This window comes from Canis lupus, chromosome 28 (assembly GCF_048164855.1).
Source record: "Canis lupus baileyi chromosome 28, mCanLup2.hap1, whole genome shotgun sequence".
Classification (NCBI taxonomy): Eukaryota; Metazoa; Chordata; class Mammalia; order Carnivora; family Canidae; genus Canis; species Canis lupus.
Genome location: NC_132865.1, coordinates 40,753,931 through 40,776,417, shown reverse-complemented (window position 1 = coordinate 40,776,417; position 22,487 = coordinate 40,753,931). Strand labels below are relative to the sequence as shown.

At 44.4% G+C, this 22,487-nt stretch overlaps 1 pseudogene; it reads right to left on the bottom strand.

The window, feature by feature from the left end:
* Positions 1-9,690: 9,690 nt before the first annotated feature.
* Positions 9,691-10,435, bottom strand: LOC140620029 (phosphoglycerate mutase 1 pseudogene; annotated as a pseudogene).
* Positions 10,436-22,487: the final 12,052 nt, after the last annotated feature.

Sequence of the window (22,487 nt, the reverse complement as noted above, 5' to 3'; positions counted from 1 at the left end):
CGATCCCAGGTCTCCAAGATCAGGCCCTGGGCTGAAGGTGGCACTAAACCGTTGAGCCACCTAGGCTGCCTGCAATTATATTTCTGAGTTGAATATTATTAGAAATCATTTCACAAAGATAATGCTACTGCTCTACACAAGTGCTTCTTGAGCATAAAAATTCATAAATTTATTTTAAGGCTTGTTTCAACAGGATTTATGGCTTTTATGAAAGCACCCCACCTGATACTCTAAATCTTTGATCAGAGCTCCATAAGGTCATTCTGACCAATCACTCTCCATTCCCTACCCAAGACTTCTCTACTCTTCTCCATATCTGAGAAAGCTATTTAGAATTTCTTTCTCAGACCCATGGCTGGCCAGATATGAGGCAGTAGGTACAATAGCAGGAGAAAGAAATCTGGTGTTTCTTGTCTCCTCCCTTGTCACAATCATGCCTCCTTCTGTATGAGAGTCCCCAGGCGGCCTTCCTCTGGAGCACCAGCTCCTACTTGGTTTCAATATCTCTATTCCTCCTCTTGTCCCTTCAACCCCAAGTGTAGTAACAGCTTCCTGCTCTCACTGGTCGTGGTGTGCCTCATTATCTCTTGTTTGATAATTTACTTTGTACATATCTCTGTGAGTAGTCCCTGTTTTTAAATATCTTCGCTCGAACATCTGGGGTGAAATATATTTTCTCCTGGGGTCCTGATTCATACAACAATCTATTCATTGGCATGTCTATCTGGGTACCCAGGTAAAATGCCCTTGGAAGCAGAGGACTTCTGTATCATTCAGGATAAAGTAGATCATACTGCAGTAACAAAAAGTAATTAAAAAATACTTAATATTGGTAGCTTAAACACAGAGGTTTATTTCTTGCTTATGTAAAATATCCATTCTGAGGATACATCTGGAGGTCAGAGGATGGGATGAAGGGGAGTTTTTACTTCTTACAGACATCCAGGGTTCAGTTGCCCATTATCTGAGAAAAGAAAAACAAAGTTCCAGGGAGCTTGCAAGAGTAATTGAAAGTCCTGGTCAGGCAGACACACATCGATGCTCCTCCAAACATTTGGCCATAGAACGAATCTCATGACCCTGCCCAACCAAAAGGAAATTCAATCTTTTAATTTTACTTAAGGGTTGAAAGCCAAAATACTTAGCAGACAGCACTAATTACAACCAAATCTGTACTGTCACCACATATCCAGCTCACTGTCCTTCCCAAAGGCAACATCTTCTCATCTCTTCCTAAGGGACAGCCCAACAGTAATATTCCTTGAGGCAGACATTTTGGAGGCCCCTACCCAGGAGGTGTTTTGTGCTTTGTTCAAGTTTTAGTTTTTCTTCCTGGAGGGCTTGATCTCCATGGCTCGGCCTCACCATGGGAAACTCTTTCTTTTCCTGTATCCTCCTTGGCTGCATCTAAAATAGACATTGGGACATCCTTCCTCTGTGGGAACTAAGCAGCTTTCCAGGCCTTATTTTTGCCCATGGAAGGCTAGGAACCAATGGTTCTTTTATTTCTTACATAGTAACATTCATTTTTAGTCCCAGATCATGGATTCTTTAGGCAATAAAACTCTCAGAGACTTGGGTAGTGTACTGTATATTTGATTTCAATCAATTCTGTGTATCGATAACCATATCCATAGTTATTTTCTAGACAGGTTTTCAAAAATTTGCTGTATTTTCCAGCTTTCTGACCTTGTGCCTTTCCCTTTCCTAATTTTAATTCTGGTTTTGGAAGTTGAATACACAAGTGAAACATTTTTTCCACTTGAAATATTTATTTATTGCCAACATTTGAACTGGTCATTGCTTCCAAACACCTCTTCTATCCTGATAGTGGAACAGTGCATGTGGCATCTATGCATTGGCATATTGTTAATGTTTTTAAGTTATTCCAAAATCTGGACTCATTAATGATTCAGATTAATATTTTTGGTAGGAATACTACAAAAGTGATTTGCAGTCCTCCCAACTACATCAAATCAGGAGACACAACATATCAGTTTGTTTCACTGAATGAGAATAAGCTTAATCACTTGATAACCATTTCATCATTTTAGAAACATCTTTTTTCACTCTGTAGGGTTATGTTGTGTGTACCTCACATGAGCCAACCTATTGTCCTGACTATCCTTACATGACCCTGACCCAGGAACCAATTCCAAGAGGCCTAGCTGCCAGGTCAGAGTGGTTGGCACATGCATACTTTGCTCCCTGGCAGCTCCTGCCTTTGGTTTCCAGGAATTCTAGGCCTGTGTGAACACCACCTCAGCCCAGCCTCAGCCCACCCTACCTTTCTGGATAGGGGTCCTGACACTGCATTCCTGATATGGAGAGGGGAAGGTCTTTTGAGTGAGACTCTTTGTGGCCCTGTGGCTAGGGGATACTCAGCACCTCTGTGGGAGTCATGTCTCCCAGGTGCTCTCATTAGAGAACTTCTGATTCCACCCTGGATGGCAAGGCTCAGAGGTTCCTGTGATATCTGGCCTCAGGGGAGCAGGAAATTGTTTTAGAGTTGGTATTGAAGTAAATCTTCCAAATCCCCACTGGAATCCTTGTATATCATTATGATTCCCAGACCTGGGGATCTATCCAAAGGTACTTAGCTGCTGAGTCACAGTGGCTCATGCAAGGGCAGTTTTCCCCCTGAGCCTGCCAACAGGCATCAGGCCCTTATAACCTCTTGAATACGACCTGCTCCAGTCCCCTCAGCCATCTCCCTAGAGCAGCATTTCTCCACATTGCTGCATTGATGATAAAGTTTGGATGGTAGTTATGGGACTAGAAGCTGGTCTGAATATCATAATTCCCATCCCACTTAGCAATGATCAGGCCCCAAATGGCTTCCAAGATCCAACAAGGTATGCTCTAAGTTCCCAAAAAATTTGGTGTCAGGCAAATTGGCTATTCTGTTTTGGAGCTGGAAGAAGCTGGCAGGTGTGTGTTCCCAACAAGTTTCAACCTTTGCCCTAACTGATCCTACCGGGGCCCTGATCCATGGACTGTTCCCAGGGATGCCTGCCTGCAGGGTCAGAGCAGCTAACACATTTGCACTTTGCTTCTGGTTGTCTCTTGCCCTCAGATGTCTAGGACCTTTAAGTCTGTGTGAACAGGAGCCCCCTGGTGCCAGCAGTTCATTTTCCTGGAGCTTGGGGTGCTCATACTATGCTCTTGACATGGAGGGGGAAGATCATTTGAGTCAGACCCCTTGTAGCCCTATGCCTGGGGATTCTCAGTGCATTTCTGGGCATCATGTCCCCTAGTGTTTCTCATCAGTGAACTTCCTTGCCATGCCTAGCGTGGTAAGGCTGTAGGATTTTCATGAGAACTAGCTTCAAGAAAACAGCAAAGGCTGTTTTGGAGCAGGGCAGAATTTGGCTTTGCTGTGAGACACCCAGGAGTCCCCACCAGAAGCTTTGTTGATCCCCATCAATTACGGATCCTGGGACCAATCCAGGGTGCCTGAATGCTCTGTCACAGTGGCCCAAGGACTCATGGTTTGGCACTATGCAGCCACCGGCAGGTATTGGGACTGCTCTAAGTTTCCCCAGGGGTCCTTCTGGAGTGGCCCTTCACACTTCCACACTGATAGGAGAGTTTGAGTGGAGGTGGTTACTATCATGTATTGGTCTGATAGGATTTCAAATCCACTTCCTTATAACTTAGGTGAAGTTGTTTTAATCCACTTGGTCATGATAAAGACAAAGAAAAGGGTTGTTCTGATATAATAATGAAGTGTTTTGTGTCCGGATGTCATCATCCTATCTGTTCTGTTCAGAACTCAGTAGCTGAACTGCTGAGGGGCTCTGCTGGCACTTATCAGTGAAAACATGAACAGGCAACTGCGGCAAGGTGACTTTTAACTTATAAAGGCAAAGAGTTTGTAAAACCATCTGAGAGTGTTTGGTCTGGACAGGGCATCTCTTTGCTGATGGCAAATAGCTTTCCGAAGACCGTGAGGGCAATTGGCCTCCCTCCCCTGGTGCTAAAGGTGAGTCCCGTAGCAACAGGGCTGAAGGCTGAAAGCTGTGCAGTGTGGTCCCCTGAGGAAAATCATCTTCCTAGTCAGAGCCAGTGCCCTTGCTACCTAGCAGCGTGCTCTAGCTATGGGGGACTTTTACTTTGGTGCTAGGAGCTGGACACAGCCCGGGTGGCTAAGCCAATCTTCCAAGGACCAATTCGTATAAAGGTACGTCTTAGCTAAATTTGGACTGTATTCTTTTCATCAACTCTTGCCTGCAACAACAGTGTGATTAATCCATCATTGATCTGGAATATGTTATTTATTTATTGGCTTACTAGCAGACATTACTCTGTATGTATTATTAAATTCCCACCGAAAATCTGGGTTAAATAAAGTGTAAAGACAAACTCAGGCTCTGAGCACAGATTTGCTTCCCAAAACAAGTAACTTCATACCTTGGCCTTGCTGTCCTTATGGGTCTAAAGGCCTGTCTGGCAACCATAATTCCCAGGTGTCTTCCATCCCACATTGGTCGGAGACTACAGTTGGGCCTGGGATGGCTTCCAAGATCCCCCAAGATCTGCTCTGAAAACTTACCAGATCTGGCAAGAGGCATTAGCTACTGTTTGGAGGAGGATGGACTGTTTGAACAACCCGTTTGTCCTCTGTGACTCTTCATGTTACATGGCCTGACCCAGGGACCGATGCCAAGTTACCTTGCTGACAGGCTGGAGAGGCTAGCACATGCACACTTTGCTCCTCAGGTACCATCTGCCCTCAGGTTTCCAGCACCTCTGGGCCTCTATAAGCAGGCACTGCTTCATCCCAGCAGGCCATCCTCCCGGAGCGAGGGGAGTCCCATTGTTGCACCCCAGATGTGGGGAAGGGAAATTTGTGATCCTCTGTGCTTCTGTGGGAGTCTGATATCCACAGTGCCTCTCATCAGCAGACTTCCTGGTTGTGCCCAGAATGGCAAAGGTCAGGGACACCCATGAGAACTGGCTTGAGGGGAACAGGAAACACTTTTTGGAGTCTGATGGAATTTGGCATTGCTGTAAGTCTCCAGGTCTCCACCAGAAGCTGGTTAATCTACAAGTCCCAGTGCAAAAGAGCCATCACAGGATGGTGAGTCTCAGTAGCTTGCAACTTGCAGCTTGCTCTTCCCACCTGCCAGCAGGCATCAGATCCTCTTGGCCTGTTGGAGAGGGTCTTCTCTGGCCATGCAGGCTCTCCTTGGAGCAGCATTTCCCTGCACTGCTGCCTTGATGATACCCGAGGCCAGCAACCTCCCAATAATGCCGCCCTACTCCCATCTTCCTGCCAATGCCGCCTTGCCACCCTACCCTAACTTAGCTTACGACCTCCATCCCCCATAACCCTTGCCCTAACGGGGGTGGGGTGGGGGTGGGGTGACAAGACCCTGAAAAACACCACCAAATAAGGAAACCTCACCCCATATTTCCCTACCAACCCTCCCGACAAAAACTCCTTATAAACCCTCCTGCGACCTGCCTGGGGGCGACTTTCCCGGCCCACGACTTCCCTGCTCTCTCTCTCCTCTGTGGGCCATGGAACCTGGCCCGAGAGCACGTCCCATTAAAAGCCTATTTCAACCAACTTTGGCCTGGTCTTTCTATTTCATTTCACTACTGATCAGATTAAACCTGACAGTTACTATGAGACCCCATTTAAGCCCTCTTTTCCCTATGAGGCTATGGGCCTGTCTAGCAATCGTCATTCTCAGGTGTCTCACTTCCCACAGAGTGAAGGTGGGAATGGCTTCCAAGATCCTGGGAGATGTGGTTCATGTCCTTGTCAGGGGAATTATCTACTCTGTTTTGGAGCAGTATGGACCCTTCTTCCCTTTATCCTTCTAGGTTTAATGGTTCAGCCCTTCCAATCAAACCAATAAAAGATGTGTTAATAATAGAGGGCAAATGCAGTTTTAACTATGTATGTTTGTAGAGATTGTCAAAGAAAAACATAGCTTCACAAGGCAGTCAGTTATGGAGGGCTTATAAACCATCTTAGGCCAAAGGAAAAGGAATTTTGGACTTCTGTTAGGAGAGGAAGAAGTAAGTTATGGGAAGATGATCAGGAAATATATGGTAAACCAGAAATTTTTAGTAAGGTTTTGCAACTGAACCAACATGTGTTTGCTCCTTGGTGAGTCAGATGATAAAAACTACACCAGGTTAGTTTTCTCACAAAGGACACTATTTGTAGCAAGCAAGGAGATTTTGGGGAACATCTTCCAAAGCTGAGCAAGGGTGAATGGGTTCTTCTTATTTAGGGTTAGGATGAATATTTAGATAGGGAAGCTTTGTCATTGTATGTATAAGGCCATCCATGCACCCTAAGGAGACATGCCTACACATACACTGTATGTAAATGAGGCTTATGATCCTCCTTGCACAGAGAATTTGGTATTATAATGAGGTAAAGGTAATTATGGGTCATCCCAGTGGTCAGCCCATGGTCCATCTGAAAAGACAGGAGTCAAAGATTAAGATCAAAGTGGTCTGAGGGGTGGTGGTGGTGGGGGAGGGGATACCAGAGCTCTTCCTCTGGGTAGTCTTTATTGCTTCAAGGGTAGTTTTGGTTTCCATAACGGAATGTTGTGCCTGTAGGGTCCTTTGCTTGAATGAAGAGATAAGGTAGAAAGAAGAATATAAGGAAAAATGTGGGACAAAGGTCGATGGGTGCAAGTAGGTTAGCAGGAAAGATCAAGTCTTGGGTTCAGCTGGCAACAGTTTGCTATACAAATTTAAGTCTGATTTCCCATTCATGAGAGTTATTAAGTCCTCTTCCTCTTTGGTACAGAAAAGTGAGACACTCTTATAAATGGAAATTTGCTATATAAATGTAAAATTTCCATACAAAAGGAAACTTACGCTCTGTTTTTCAGAACTTCTCCTACATCAGCAGATTTTTCAAAAAGTGAGCTCAGATAATCCTCATGCCAAAAGAGCCTTTTTTTGGCCCTGTTCAACAGAGTCCAAAAGTTGACAGTTAGGTACACAACTGCTTTTCCAAGCCTCTGTTTGTGTCTAGTTTGCTATTGTGGAGGCGGAGAAAATTAAGGCCATTCCACTTTAAGTTCAGCGTTAGCACATGCCCAGCCATCCCAGGCCCCTGCGAAGAAGAGCTGAACTTTACCTTACTTCAGTTACAGGAAGAACGACCTTCAGTTACAGCTTAACGACCTAGAAAGCCCCATATTAGAATAAAAACAAAGCCCAAGGGACATCTGGGTGGCTCAGTGGTTGAGCTTCTGCCTTCAGCCCAGGGCTGATCCTGGAGTCCCAGGATCAAGTCCCACATCGGGCTCCTTACATGGAGCCTGCTTCTCTCTCTGCCTGTGTCTCTGCTTCTCTATCTCTCTGTGTCTCTCATGAATAAATAAATAAAATCTTTAAAAAAAAACAAAACAAAACAGAGCCCAAGCCAAGGGCAGGAAGCTCCTATTAGAATGAGAACAGAGCTCAATGCCCTTGAAGGCCCCAGATCAAAATGTAAACAGAACTTGAGGAATTGCTCCAGCCCTTCTGGAGGTCCCCGGGAGCAGCCCTTAAAACTAAGCTGAAACGCTCCTCGGGGCCCAGGTCCCTGCTCGCTGTGTCGGGTGTACTTGGACACAAGCTTGAGCTTGTAAATCAACCCTCGTGTGTTTGCATCGGTGTCGGCTCCTCGGTGGTTTCTCGGATTGGCAATCTTGGGCACAACATTTGGGGGCTCGTCCGGGATCCGAGAGACCTTCAGGACCCCATCCGGAGGGTTTCACGTGTGGTGGGTGTACTCAACTTTTTCCACCTTTTGCGCGCATATTCTCTGAGAGCTCTAAGCCGTACTTTTACCTGTGGGAATTCCAAACTGTATGGGTCGACATTGGCTTAGGCGGACGCGCTGGCGGGCCGTAGACTGGGGTCTTGAGGAGACGTCCCTTGCCCCTGCCTAGAGGAGGACGGGGTCCTCGTCTGTAAGGAGGCCGCTGCCAGCCCTTCGGGTTACTCTCTGTTTTGTCTCCGCGGCCGCACGGAACGTTTGTGCGTTACTATGTCCTTGTTAACTGTTTGTGCATTTGTCTGTGTTGTTGGGTCCTTGTTAATCATCTTTACTGTCTGTGTCTTGGTGTGGATTGGGGACATAACGGGGGAGACAGAAACCACTCCCCTGTCTCTTATGCTCTCCCACTTCTCGGATGTTAGGGAAAGAGCTCGTATTCTGAGCATAGACATACAGAGAGAGAGATTCCAAATTTCTTGCATATCAGAATGGCCAACCTTTGGCGTGGGATGGCCCCGAGAAGGAACTTCCCACCTGCCTATTATCTTACAGGTTAAGGCGGTGATCTTCAGGGACAAACCAGACGGCCACCCTGACCAGGTGCCCTACATCCTGATCTGGCAGGACATGATCGAGAATCCCCCTCCTTGGCTAAAACCATTTTTACCCCCCAAAGCAGGACCCACAGAGATTCTAGCCCTGGAAAGCCGAGAAGGAGACCGACTCTACGCCCCAAGCGCCCCTTCATCTGGTCTTCCAGGATTCCTCCCCGGAGGACCTGATTCTCCCGCCGCCCTACCGGGCACCTCCTCCCCCTTCCACCCCTCCATTGGAGGCACAGGGGGCTGCAGAAGGGGTGCCACCCCTCCCTGACGAGGGCGTCCCTGTGCGCGGGCCGGCAGCGGGGACACGCGGTCGGACCCACCCGAGGCCCCACCTCCGAATGCGGCCCCACGGACTCCACCGCCCTTCCTCTCCGCGCCATGCCCCCCCCCCCCCAGACTGGCGAACAGCTAATGTTATATTGGCGGTTCTCCACCAGTGATTTATATAATTGGAAAACCCAAAATGCAAAGTTCTCTGATAATCCGAGAGATCTAATCCGGCTTTTAGATACTGTTCTCTCTACCCACCAGCCTACTTGGGATGATGCCGACAGCTCTTGCAGGTTCTCTTCACCACCGAGGAGAGAGAACGAATCCAGGTGGAAGCCCAGAAGTCTGTCCTGGGAGAGGACAGACAGCCGACTCAAAACCCAGACCTCATAAATGCTGCCTTCCCTTATCCTGCCCTACCTGGGACTACAAGTTGGCTGAAGGTAAGGAGAGACTCCCGGTCCACCGCCAGACTCTAATGGCAGGTCTCAAGGCTGCCGCATGCAAGCCTACCAATCTGCTGCTGCTTCTTCTTCTTCTTCTTTTTAAGATTTTATTTATTTATTCACGAGAGGCACAGAGAGAGATATAGAGGCAGAGACACAGGCAGAGGGAGAAGCAGGCTCCATGCAGGGAGCCTGATGTGGGACTCGATCCGGGTCTCCAGGATCACACCCCGGGCTGAAGGCGGCGCTAAACCGCTGAGCCACCAGAGCTGCCTCCATTCTGCTTCTTATTGGTCACACCTAGCCTGTTTCTTTCCTATCCCCAACTCAATCAGGTTCTAAATAAAAAAGCGGTAGCAAAAACTCCAGTTACTAACTCTCTATTCTTGAATAAGAGTCTTCCCTCAGCTTGAACTAAGGACCCATGCCCCAGAAGTGCCATTCTGACTAGATTATGTGAAAGGAGTGGATGCAAGAAACAAAATAGCTAAATTAATTAGGGGCATTGGTCGCCATTTGCAGCTAAGATGTCTACAGATGTGGTCAGTGTGACATGTGCCAGAAGTGCAGAAGAATGGGATGGACAGGGAAGATGTTCTTGGGAAAGCAGCCTGCCTGCTTGCCTTCACTTTTTGGCCTTCCTCTGGGCAGCCACAGCTTCCATGGCTTTACCCATGTTCTCTTCATCCCCCAGGAACTGCCTGGTCTTGATGGGCTTAAAGTTCTTGTCTAATTCATAGACCATGGGAATACTAGTTGGCAGGTTCAGCTCAATGATAGCTTCTTTGGAAAGACCCTCCAGATGCTTGACAATGTCCAGAAGGTTGTTGCCATGGGCTACAATCTGTACCCATTTCCCCTCTTTGATCTGGGGGTATTTCTTCTTTCTAAAAGGGCAGAGTTCTGGCAACTGTGTACTTTAGACTCTCACAGGAGGGTAGGGGATATTCAATGAACTCTGCACACCTGTGATTCTTACTAATGTTGCTGTAGAAGGGATGGTCAGGCTCCATCAGAGGTGGTAGGGCATCAGAAGAGCATCTCCAGTTCTTTTCTGGGTCTCGCCATGCTTGGCAGTAGTTTCTGCTTTATTGAGGCCAGTCAGAACCCCATAGTGTCACTCACTGGAGTGCCAGGTCCTCACTACTGGCAGCCACATTTGGCCAATGGAATTCAGCACTGTCTGAATTGCTCTCTTCTGCACTGAGGTAAAGCAAATGTCAAACTCCTAGCCAGCACAGTGCCTGGCCATCATGCCTTTCCTTCTTGTGCCAGCTTTCTCAGGTCACATCCTACCAGTCACTGAAGCAGTGCTCCAGGTTCCACGCACTCTTGCCCTGCTAGATCAGTGCCAGTTTGTAGGTGGCCATGGCCACGGCTCCCTGACACACAGAGTGAATCTAGCAGGGATTCCAGAGCAGCTGCCTGGTCCCAGCGCACCTGAGCACTCACTTAATATAATTGTTTTTTTTTTTTTTTTAGACAACACAAGATGGTTTTTATTAGGATACCCTTTGTGTACACAGGAAATTGGAGCTTAGCAATGGCGCAAATGTTAACTATAAAATAAAACCATATTTTGTCACAAATAAATGATGAACTAATGACCGAAAGTCATTTAGGAAGAAATATAGGTAATTTCATCAAATTTTCTACTCCATTTTGAGGTTATTTATAGAGCTAGAAACTCAAGATATAGGATTATCTATCTCTATATTTATCTGTACCTATATTCATATATCCATCTATTTTCATTCCTAAATTCATAGATATTTAAAATATAAATCTTATTAAATTATCCAGGGTATATAACATATATAGCTTCATTTTTTTTTTTTGAGACTTTGAAGTATGAAACAAACTCAGGGTGGCATCCTGTTTGTGAAAATTAAAGTTCAGTAAAGTTCCTTTTTTAAGATTTATGTATTTATTCATGAGAGACACAGAGAAAGAGAGAGAGGCAGAGACATAGGCAGAGGGAGAAGTAGGCTCTTCGCAGGAGCCTAATGTGGAAGTCAATCCCGGATCCTGGGATCACCACCTGAGCCAAAGGCAGGCGCTCAACAGCTGAGCCACCCAGGAGTCCCAAGTTCAGTAAAGTTCTAATCAAGAGCAATTGTTTTCCACTCCTAAAAAAGTAAGGAAGATGGGGTGCCTGGTGGCTCAGATGGTTAAACATAGGACTCTGGGTTTCTGCTCAAGTGGTGATCTCATAGGTGGTGAGATTGAGCCCTGCCTGGGGCTCAGTAGGGAGTCTGCTAATTTCACTTTCCCTCTACCTCTGCCCCTTTCCACATGGCTCTCTCTCTAGAATAAATAAATCTTAAAAAAAAAGTCAAAAAGATTACTGATTAAACGTACAATTACCATTCATTTTCTTCAGACCATAATGTGTATATGTTTTTGTGAGATAATTTTTGGAATGGGAAAAGAAACTAAGTTCATATTTTTGCTCTTGGAAGAGAGATCTTCTAAGAAGAAGTAAATATGAATTTAGTCATCTGTGAAATTCATGGGTTTGAAATTTGAAAAAAATTGTTACTGGAAGATTACATTATGTTTGTCTTATTGGTACTACACCAACTAAACCTTGATATAAAGTCACTCTCATATTTGCTTAATGAAACTTTACATTAGGTCAGAACTCTGGCATATGAGATTCAGAGAGATTCACAAAGTGTTCCTGCTTTCAGGAATCCTGTCCCCTAGAAAATAAACAGCCAGCTATGTCAAAATTAACTTGCCCCAATATCCTTGATAGGTCAAATTCTAGAATAACAAATATTTTATAGGATCTAGACTTTGTCTTAAAATTTATGATAGGGATGCTTTAGCTAGCACATTATAATACTTTAAATGACCAAGTTTTTTCTCAAATGAGGACCACATTTTACAGAGAAATAAAGTTTTTGTGTATTTCATTTAAGTCATCTTAGAAAAGTGGAAAACTAGAGTACAACAAAGCTCCTAACGAAAATGTTAGGTGACTGCTTTCTCAGAAACTAAGCCATTCCTGAGCATTAACTTCCAAGTCTTTTAGATTCAAATTTGAAGTTCAGCAAAATTACAAATGACTGTATCTTCAGTCTTTGTGTGTTTCAGCAAATGATTAATCTGTGAGGATCAATGTTTAACTGAAAAATTTTAACACAAATGCATATTTACCTTTGTATTTGATAAAAATAGAGTGAATTCTGATAAAATTTCCCATGCTCTACTTTATAGGCAAAACAGAAGTCTTGGGGGACAGTATATAAGAAATAACCCAAGGGGAAAGCCAGAAACAAACAAACAAAACTTTACATAAAATGAAAAGAAAATGAGGCCCTCATCTTCCAAAAGATGACACAAGGACTCCCACTGGCCATATTTCTAGGGAAACAACCATAATTAGTGAAAATTATAGGGGAAAAAATGTCCTTTTGAATTAAGGGCATTCAGCAAATGGAGAAGCATTTATTCAAATCTACTAAATCTCAGTAAAAGCAGTGAGAGAATGAAGCATCTGTTTGTTTGTTTTTTAGGATTATTTTTAATAAATTAATTTTTTATTGGTGTTCAATTTACCAACATACAGAATAACACCCAGGCTCATCCCGACAAGTGCCCCCCTCAGTGCCCGTCACCCACTCACCCCCTACCCCCCGCCCTCCTCCCCTTCCACCACCCCTGGTTCGTTTCCCAGAGTTAGGAGTCTTTATGTTCTGTCTCCCTTTCTGATATTTCCCACACATTTCTTCTCCCTTCCCTTATATTCCCTTTCACTATTATTTATATTCCCCAAATGAATGAGAACATATAATGTTTGTCCTTCTCCGATTGACTTACTTCACTCAGCATAATACCCTCCAGTTCCATCCACGTTGAAGTTAATGGTGGGCATTTGTCGTTTCTAATGGCTGAGGAATATTCCATTGTATACATAGACCACATCTTCTTCATCCATTCATCTTTCGATGGACACCGAGGCTCCTTCCACAGTTTGGCTATCGTGGCCATTGCTGCTAGAAACATCGGGATGCAGGTGTCCTGGCGTTCCATTGCATCTGTATCTTTGGGGTAAATCCCCAGCAGTGCAATTGCTGGGTCGTAGGGCAGGTCTATTTTTAACTCTTTGAGGAACCTCCACACAGTTTTCCAGAGTGGCTGCACCAGTTCACATTCCCACCAACAGTGCAAGAGGGTTCCCTTTTCTCCGCATCCTCTCCAACATTTGTGGTTTCCTGCCTTGTTAATTCTCCCCATTCTCACTGGTGTGAGGTGGTATCTCATTGTGGTTTTGATTTGTATTTCCCTGATGGCAAGTGATGCGGAGCATTTTCTCATGTGCATGTTGGCCATGTCTGTCTTCCTCTGTGAGATTTCTGTTGTCTTTTGCCCATTTCATGATTGGATTGTTTATTTCTTTGGTGTTGAGTTTAAGAGGTTCTTTACAGATCTGGGAAATTAGCCCTTTATCTGATACGTCATTGGCAAATATCTTCTCCCATTCTGTAGGTTGTCTCTGAGTTTTGTTGACTGTATCCTTTGCTGTGCAAAAGCTTCTTATCTTGATGAAGTCCCAATAGTTCATTTTTGCTTTTGTTTCTTTTGCCTTCGTGGATGTATCTTGCAAGAAGTTACTGTGGCCGAGTTCAAAAAGGGTGTTGCCTGTGTTCTTCTCTAGGATTTTGATGGAATCTTGTCTCACATTTAGATCTTTCATCCACTTTGAGTTTATCTTTGTGTCTGGTGAAAGAGAGTGGTCTAGTTTCATTCTTCTGCATGTGGATGTCCAATTTTCCCAGCACCATTTATTGAAGAGACTGTCTTACTTCCAATGCATAGTCTTTCCTCCTTTATCGAATATTAGTTGACCATAAAGTTGAGGGTCCACTTCTGGGTTCTCTATTCTGTTCCATTGATCTATGTGTCTGTTTTTGTGCCAGTACCACACTGTCTTGATGACCACAGCTTTGTAGTACAACCTGAAATCTGGCATTGTGATGCCCCCAGATATGGTTTTCTTTTTTAAAATTTCCCTGGCTATTCGGGGCCTTTTCTGATTCCACACAAATCTTAAAATAATTTGTTCTAACTCTCTGAAGAAAGTCCATGGTATTTTGATAGGGATTGCATTAAACGTGTAAATTGCCCTGGGTAACATTGACATTTTCACAATATTAATTCTGCCAATCCATGAGCATGGAATATTTTTCCATCTCTTTGTGTCTTCCTCAATTTCTTTCAGAAGCGTTCTATAGTTTTTAGGGTATAGATCCTTTACCTCTTTGGTTAGGTTTATTCCTAGGTATCTTATGCTTTTGGGTGCAATTGTAAATGGGAATGACTCCTTAATTTCTCTTTCTTCAGTCTCATAATTAGTGTATAGAAATGCCACTGACTTCTGGGCATTGATTTTGTATCCTGCCACGCTACCAAATTGCTGTATGAGTTCTAGCAATCTTGGGGTGGAGGCTTTTGAGTTTTCTATGTAGAGTATCATGTCATCGGCGAAGAGGAAGAGTTTGACTTCTTCTTTGCCAATTTGAATGCCTTTAATGTCTTTTTGTCGTCTGATTGCTGAGGCTAGGACTTCCAGTACTATGTTGAATAGCAGTGGTGAGAGTGGACATCCCTGTCTTATTCCTGATCTTAGGGGAAAGGCTCCTAAGGGGAAAGACTCCTTAGGGGAAAGTGTTTCCCCATTGAGAATGATATTTGCTGTGGGCTTTTCGTAGATGGCTTTTAATATGTCGAGGAAAGTTCCCTCTATCCCTACACTCTGAAGAGTTTTGATCAGGAATGGATGCTGTATTTTGTCAAATGCTTTCTCTGCATCTAATGAGAGGATCATATGGTTCTTGGTTTTTCTCTTGCTGATATGATAAATCACATTGCTTGTTTTAGGAGTGTTGAACCAGCCTTGTGTCCCGGGGATAAATCCTACTTGGTCATGGTGAATAATTTTCTTAATGTGCTGTTGGATCCTATTGGCTAGTATCTTGTTGAGAATTTTTGCATCCATGTTCATCAGGGATATGGGTCTGTAATTCTCCTTTTTGGTGGGGTCTTTGTCTGGTTTTGGAATTAAGGTGATGCTGGCCTCATAGAACGAATTTGGAAGTACTCCATCTCTTTCTATCTTTCCAAACAGCTTTAGGAGAATAGGTATGGTTTCTTCTTTAAACGTTTGATAGAATTCCCCTGGGAAGCCATCTGGCCCTGGACTCTTGTGTCTTGGGAGGTTTTTGATGACTGCTTCAATTTCCTCCCTGGTTATTGGCCTGTTCAGGTTTTCTATTTCTTCCTGTTCCAGTTTTGGGAGTTTGTGTTTTTCCAGGAATGCGTCCATTTCTTCTAGATTGCCTAATTTATTGGCATATAGCTGTTCATAATATGTTTTTTAAATCGTTTGTATTTCCTTGGTGTTGGTAGTGATCTCTCCTTTCTCATTCATGATTTTATTAATTTGAGTCTCCTCTCTCTTCTTTTTAATAAGGCTGGCTAATGGTTTATCTATCTTATTAATTCTTTCAAAGAACCAACTCCTGGTTCTGTTGATCTGTTCCACAGTTCTTCTGGTCCTGATTTCATTGAGTTCTGCTTGAATTTTAATTAACTCTCTTCTTCTGCTGGATGTAGGGTCCATCTGCTGTTTTTTCTCTAGCTCCTTTATGTGTAAGGTTAGCTTTTGTATTTGAGTTCTTTCCAGTTTTTAAGTGGAGCTTGTATTGCGATGTATTTCCCCCTTAGGACTGCTTTTGCTGCATCTCAAAGATTTTGAATGGTTGTATCTTCATTCTCATTAGTTTCCATGAATCTTTTTAATTCTTTCTTAATTTCCTGATTGACCCTTTCATCTTTTAGCAGGATAGTCCTTAACCTCCACGTCTTTGAGGTCCTTCCAAACTTCTTGTTGTGATTTAGTTCTAATTTCAAGGCATTATGGTCTGAAAATATGCAGGGGACAATCCCAATGTTTTGGTATCGGTTCAGACCCAATTTATGACCCAGTATGTGGTCTGTTCTGGAGAAAGTTCCATGTGCACTTGAGAGGAATGTGTATTCAGTTGAGTTTGGATGTAAAGTTCTGTAGATATGTGTGAAATCCATATGGTCCAGTGTATCATTTAAAGCTCTTGTTTCTTTGGAGATGTTGTGCTTAGAAGACCTATCGAGGGTAGAAAGATATAGATTGAAGTCACCAAGTATAAGTGTATTATTGTCTAAGTATTTCTTCACTTCGGTTATTAATTGATTTATATATTTGGCAGCTCCCACATTCGGGGCATATATATTGAGGAAGGTTAAGTCCTCTTGTTGGATAGATCCTTCAAGTATGAGATAGTGTCCCTCTTCATCTCTCACTACAGTCTTCGGGGTAAATTTTACTTTATCTGATATAAGGATGGCTACCCCTGCTTTCTTTTGAGGACCATTCGAATGGTAAATGGTTCTCCAACCTTTTATTTTCAGGTTGTAGGTGTCCTTCTGTCTAAAATGAGTCTCTTGTAGACAGCAAATAGATGGGTCCTGCTTTTTTATCCAGTCTGAAACCCTGCGCCTTTTGATGGGGTCATTAAGCCAGTTCATGTTCAGAGTTGCTATTGACAGCTATGAATTTAATGTCATCATGATATCTATTCAGTCCTTGTTTTTGTGGATTGTTCCACTGAACTTCTTCTTAAAGGGGAATTTTAAGAGTCTCTCTTAAAATTTCTTGCAGAGCTGGCTTGGAGGTCACATATTCTTTCAGTTCCTGCCTGTCTTGGATGCTCTTTATCTCTCCTTCCATTCTGAATGAGAGCCTTGCTGGATAAAGTATTCTTGGTTGCATGTTCTTCTCATTGAGGACCCTGAATATATCCTGCCAGCCCTTTCTGGGCTGCCAGGTCTCTGTGGAGAGGTCTGCTGTTACCCTAATACTCCTCCCCATAAAAGTCAGGGATTTCTTGTCTCTTGCTGCTTTAAGGATCTTCTCTTTATCTTTGGAATTTGCAAGCTTCACTATTAAATGTTGAGGTGTTGATTTTAGGGGGGGATCTCTCTATTTCCTGGATCTGAATGCCTGTTTCCCTTCCCAGATTAGGAAAATGTTCAGCTCTGATTTGTTCAAATACATATCCTGCCCTTTGTCCCTTTCGGCGCCCTCAGGAACCCCAATTAAACGTAGGTTTTTCTTCCTCAGGCTGTCGTTTATTTCTCTTAATCTGTCTTCATAGTCTTTTAATTGTCTGTGTCTTTTTTCCTCAGTTTCACTCTTTGCCATCAACTTGTCCTCTATGTCACTCACTGGTTCTTCCACCTTGTTAACCCTCGTCATTAGGACTTCTAGTTTGGATTGCCTCTCATTCAATTGATTTTTAATTTCTGCCTGATTAGCTCTAAATTCTGCAGTCATGAAGTCTCTTGAGTCCTTTATGCTTTTTTCTAGAGCCACCAGTAGCTGTATAATAGTGCTTCTGAATTGCCTTTTGACATTGAATTGTAATCCAGATTTTGTAACTCTGTGGGAGAGAGGACTGTTTCTGATTATTTCTTTTGAGGTGAGGTGTTCCTTCTAGTCATTTTGCTCAGCGCAGAGTGGCCAAAAACAAGTTGTATTGGGAAAAGGAGAAAAAGAGAGAGAGAGAGAAGGAAAGAAAAGAGAAAAAGAAAAAAGAAAATAGGAAGAAAAAAGGGGAAAAAGAGAAGAAAAGAGAAAGAAAAAGAAAGGGGAAAAAAGGGTGGGGGAAGCAATCAGAAATCAAAACGAAAAAAAAAAAAAAAAAAAAACACGGAGGAGTATCTTCTGATTCTGTGTACTTCAAGTCCCTTGACTTCCCCTGGAACTTGTCCGTCTAGCTGGTCCTCTGGGGGAGGGGCCTGCTGTGCTGATTCTCAGGTGTTAGCACTTGGGGGAGCTGCTCTGCCCCGGGCCTGGTGCAGGGCTCAGTGGGGGTTGTTCACCCCGTGAGGCCGCAGGAGGAACAACCGCAGTGGCGGGGCCAGCTCTGCAGCCCTGGAGTCAGCTCCCGCAGTCACCACGGAGCTCTCCGTCTGCAGGGCCTGGAGGCTCCGGGGCGGGGCCGCTGATGTGCTCAGCTCCGGGCAGGAGCGTCCTCGCTGTCCTGGGCCCCCCGGCCTCTGCCTGTCCCGGGGGAGGCCGGATCCTGGGCTGTGTCCCGGCGCCCTGTGCTCCGGAGCCTGCGCTGTTGGATTCCCGCTCCCGCCCCGCAGCCCCCTCCGCGGAGCCGCCCCCGTGCCCCCCCCGAGCTGCTCCCGCCCCGCAGCCCCCTCTGCGGAGCCGCCCCCGAGCCCCCCGAGCTGCTCCCGCCCCGCAGCCCCCTCCCCGGAGCCGCCCCCCGAGCCCCCCGAGCTGCTCCCGCCCCGCAGCCCCCTCCGCGGAGCCTCTTACTCCGCCCGAGCCCCCCCGAGCTGCTCCCGCCCCGCAGCCCCCTCCCCGGAGCCGCCCCCCGAGCCCCCCGAGCTGCTCCCGCCCCGCAGCCCCCTCCCCGGAGCCGCCCCCCGAGCCCCCCGAGCTGCTCCCGCCCCGCAGCCCCCTCTGCGGAGCCGCCCCCGAGCCCCCCGAGCTGCTCCCGCCCCGCAGCCCCCTCCGCGGAGCCTCTTCCTCCGCCCGAGCCCCCCCGAGCTGCTCCGGGTCCCGCCGTGCGCGCTGCAGCCCTTAGGGAGCTCGGCGCACTCTCCCGGGGCGCAGGTGCCTGTTAGTGTCCCCGGGAGCCCGAGGGCATCCCCGCCCTCCTGGGTCCTGCTCCACCTCCCTGCGAGCCCCTTTCCCCCGGGAAGGTCGGTGCAGCTCCTGCTGCTCCGGGACGGGGCTCTCCTGTCCTGGGGACACTCGCCCCGGCCTCAGCCCGGCTCCTCGCGGGGCCCCTCCCCCTTGGAGGCCTTTGTTTCTTTAGTTCTTTTTCCCCGTCTTCCTACCTTGATAGAAGCGCGAACTCTTCTCACTGTAGCATTCCAGCTGGTCTCTCTTTAAATCTCAGGCCGAATTCGTAGATTTTCAGGATGATTTGAAGGTTATCTAGGTAAATTGGTGGGGACAGGTGACTTGGGGACCCTACTCTTCCGCCGTCTTGCCCCTCCTCCCGAGAATGAAGCATTTGAACCCTGACCTACCCACCTCTGCCCTCAGCTCTGCAGGACAGAAGCCCTACTCCGGACCAGTCAGCTCAGAACACAAGGTTCCCTCTCCTAAGACTGGCTAAGAGAGCCTTCCTTCACCCAGGCCCCACTGAAAGCAGAAGCTCTATTCCAGGAACAGTAGTGTGAGAACAGTGACCCCATCCCCCTCTCCACATTCTGCTCATGGGGTAGAAGCTCCACACCAGTACAGACAAACCAAGATGAACAGGGGCCAGTACCCTGCTCAGAACTGCTGGTAAGACAGGTATCATTCAGAAGTGGGCTACTGTCACTATGCCATAGAGACATGACTCAGAGACTTTGCCCAAGGTGGGAGGCAGGCTATGAGAACAGAGATGTCTGAAGCTCTCCCTAAGGGAGCTAACTTAATTTGGAAAAGTACATGGGGAAGCTCCTATCTAAGGGTGGTGTTGAAAACAGCAGAGAGGAAAGCAATTAAGAGGATGCTGGTAGCTCTACGAAAGCAACAAGCCAAACCATAGTCAGTCAGTAGTTACCAGAGAAATCCAGGAGACAAGGAAGAAAAGTCATCCTGGAATAGGAACAATCTCCAAAAACTGGCAAAAACTACCACTGCAAAGAAATTTGAATTAAATTGGATCAGACCACCGAGAGATTTATGTTCCAGGACATCGCTTAAAACAATAGGGCAACCAGCCAACACTTGGTGGAAGTTAACAACTGGTGTGATTGCGTCTGAGGCAGCCAAGTTAACAGAGAAATTAAGGAAAAGAGAGAGTCAAAGAGAAAGCAAAAACACTACTATGCCAAGGTGATCATGCCTATGTGCAGGACTGGGCCTTCTGGGGAACAGCAGCAGATGCTATGTACTATGGTGGAAATAAAAACAACTGCACAATCCAGCTAAGGAACTAACCAAGTAATAAACCAACTAACAAGCAGATAAGCCAAATAAATAAGTGAAGAAAAGGAACAAAAATCGCCATGTATAAACAACACAAGAGAATACAGACCAGTATCTCGTATGAATATAGACAGAAAATCTTTAACAACATAATAAATGCCACATCCAGCAACATATAAAAAGTAAGGCACATTATGACTAACTGGGATTTATCCTAGGAATGCAAGGTGGTTTAACATCAAAGAATCAGTTTAGGTAATATATTGTATCAAAGAATAAAGAACAGAAGCCATATGATCATCTCAATTGGTGCCCCCCCCCCCAAAAAAAAAGCTTTTGACAAAATTCAACATCTTATTATGATAGAAACACAAGACAAACTAGGGTGCAAGAAACCCTCCAACCTCATAAAAGGCATCTCTGGAAAGCCCACAGCTAATACCTGATGGTGAGTGACTAAAACTTTTTCCTCCTGAAAAATCTATATTCTTGGTAACCATCCAAAATGATTCTAATGTGGCTGGTCCCTAGAGCTGCATTTGGCAATCTCTGTAAGATGAGAAAAAGTAGAGTTTCTTATGTGATGCAATCAGAAGTAGGGATTAGCACTGACTACATAGGAAGATCACTAAATGATATGCACAGACCTTAACTCTTTCATAAACTTATGACTTAGCTCAGGATACACCAAAATAACAAGGCTTTTGATTGATTTAAGTAGTTTATTTAGGGACCAGAGGTGCTTCCAGGAGGCAGAAGAGCAGGAACAGGAAGAACAAAGCACCTACTCAGAAAGAGTAGAATGGACACCTTGCTATGTGAGTTAAGGACCCTATTTGCCCTGGGCCTGCATGGGTCCATCCTTTGCTCCAGTGCCTGAGATCAGAAGTGGGCAGAGAAATGTGAATTGCAGCCCTAATGACATCTACAAATATTGACCCTGTTTAATAACATAATATTTTATCTTAAGTAATACTAACACTTCCCCCATTCCTCAGTCTTTCAATGTGGGATAAATACCATACAACGTGGCTTCAATGTGATTTCTTTTGGGGGTCTTTTGCAACTAACTTAACTTCCCTTTCCTTATATTAACATTAGAAAAATCCTAGTAACTCACTTGTATTACAAGGAATAAATAATTATTGTGTATGAAGCTAAGGAAAACTTTGTGACACAATTTGAGCTCTCAAATAGATGTTATCCTTTTGTATTATAAGACTAACTGCATTTATCTGTGATAATTGCATTAAACACAGGAATAATGATTTACATGTTTACTTATTTTAAAGTGGATCAAATTTTAAATGACCCATAGAGCAGTGAAAATTGGAATGTGTCTCAGTTATTGTGATTTTTTCTTCAGTCCTTTATATTTGTCCACACCATAATTTAATATTACTGATTTGCCTTCAATGAGTCTAGAAAATTCAACACAATTTTTAAATTACTATATTTATTTTTATTTCTGAAAGCACAATATGCATTACATACATTATTCAAGAAGCACAGAGACTAGGCTCTCTCCCTTTCCTGTCCTGGCGCGTCTCAGGTTAATTTCCAGACTTAGCTGCTTTTCTGATTTTCTCACATTTCCTAGAAGAGATAATCTATGCTTCAGAAGCATTTTGTTTTGTGTTTGTTTGTTTGTTTTGTTTTGCTCCGCATAAGTAAAACTTCAAATTTATGTCTTCTTGTACCAAAGGTAGCATACTTATAAGTTCTTGTCATTCATTCCTTTTTTCTTTCAGAACTTGAAGTTTTCTGTTTCTTGGTTTAATATAATCTTTTAAAAAGGATTTTATTTATTTATTTATTTATTTATTTATTTATTTATTTGAGACATAGAGAGACAGAGACACAGGCAGAGGGAAAAGCAGACTCCCTGTGGGGAGCTCAATGTTGGACTTGATCCCAGGGTTCTAGATAATGACCTAAGCCAAAGGCAGGTGCTCAATCACTGAGCCACTCAGGTGTCCCAGTTTAATATAAACTTTATTGAGATATAAAGCACTGATCTGTATAAAATTGATAACATTTGAAGAAATATATTTACCTGACAGAGAAACCAGTATCACAGAAATCAATTTTTCTTTTTCTTAAGCCTGCTACACGTGCAACTACATACCAAGTTGTCTTGCTTATTTTGCTCAGCAAATTGGTAGAGATTCTTTTATGGTTGTATATAGCAGCAGTCTGTTCCTTTTTATTGCTGTATCATCTTGTATGAATATATGATAATTTGCTTATCCATTCACCTACTGATGAATATTTTTTAAATCAACTTTAATGAGATATAGTTTTTAGATAATAAATGCTCCCTTTTAAATGCATGATTCTATAATTTTATAAATTTTGACAGTATGTGTATGTATGTGTGTACAATCTACATACGGAATAGTTCCAGTTCCAGAACCCCAGAAATTTGC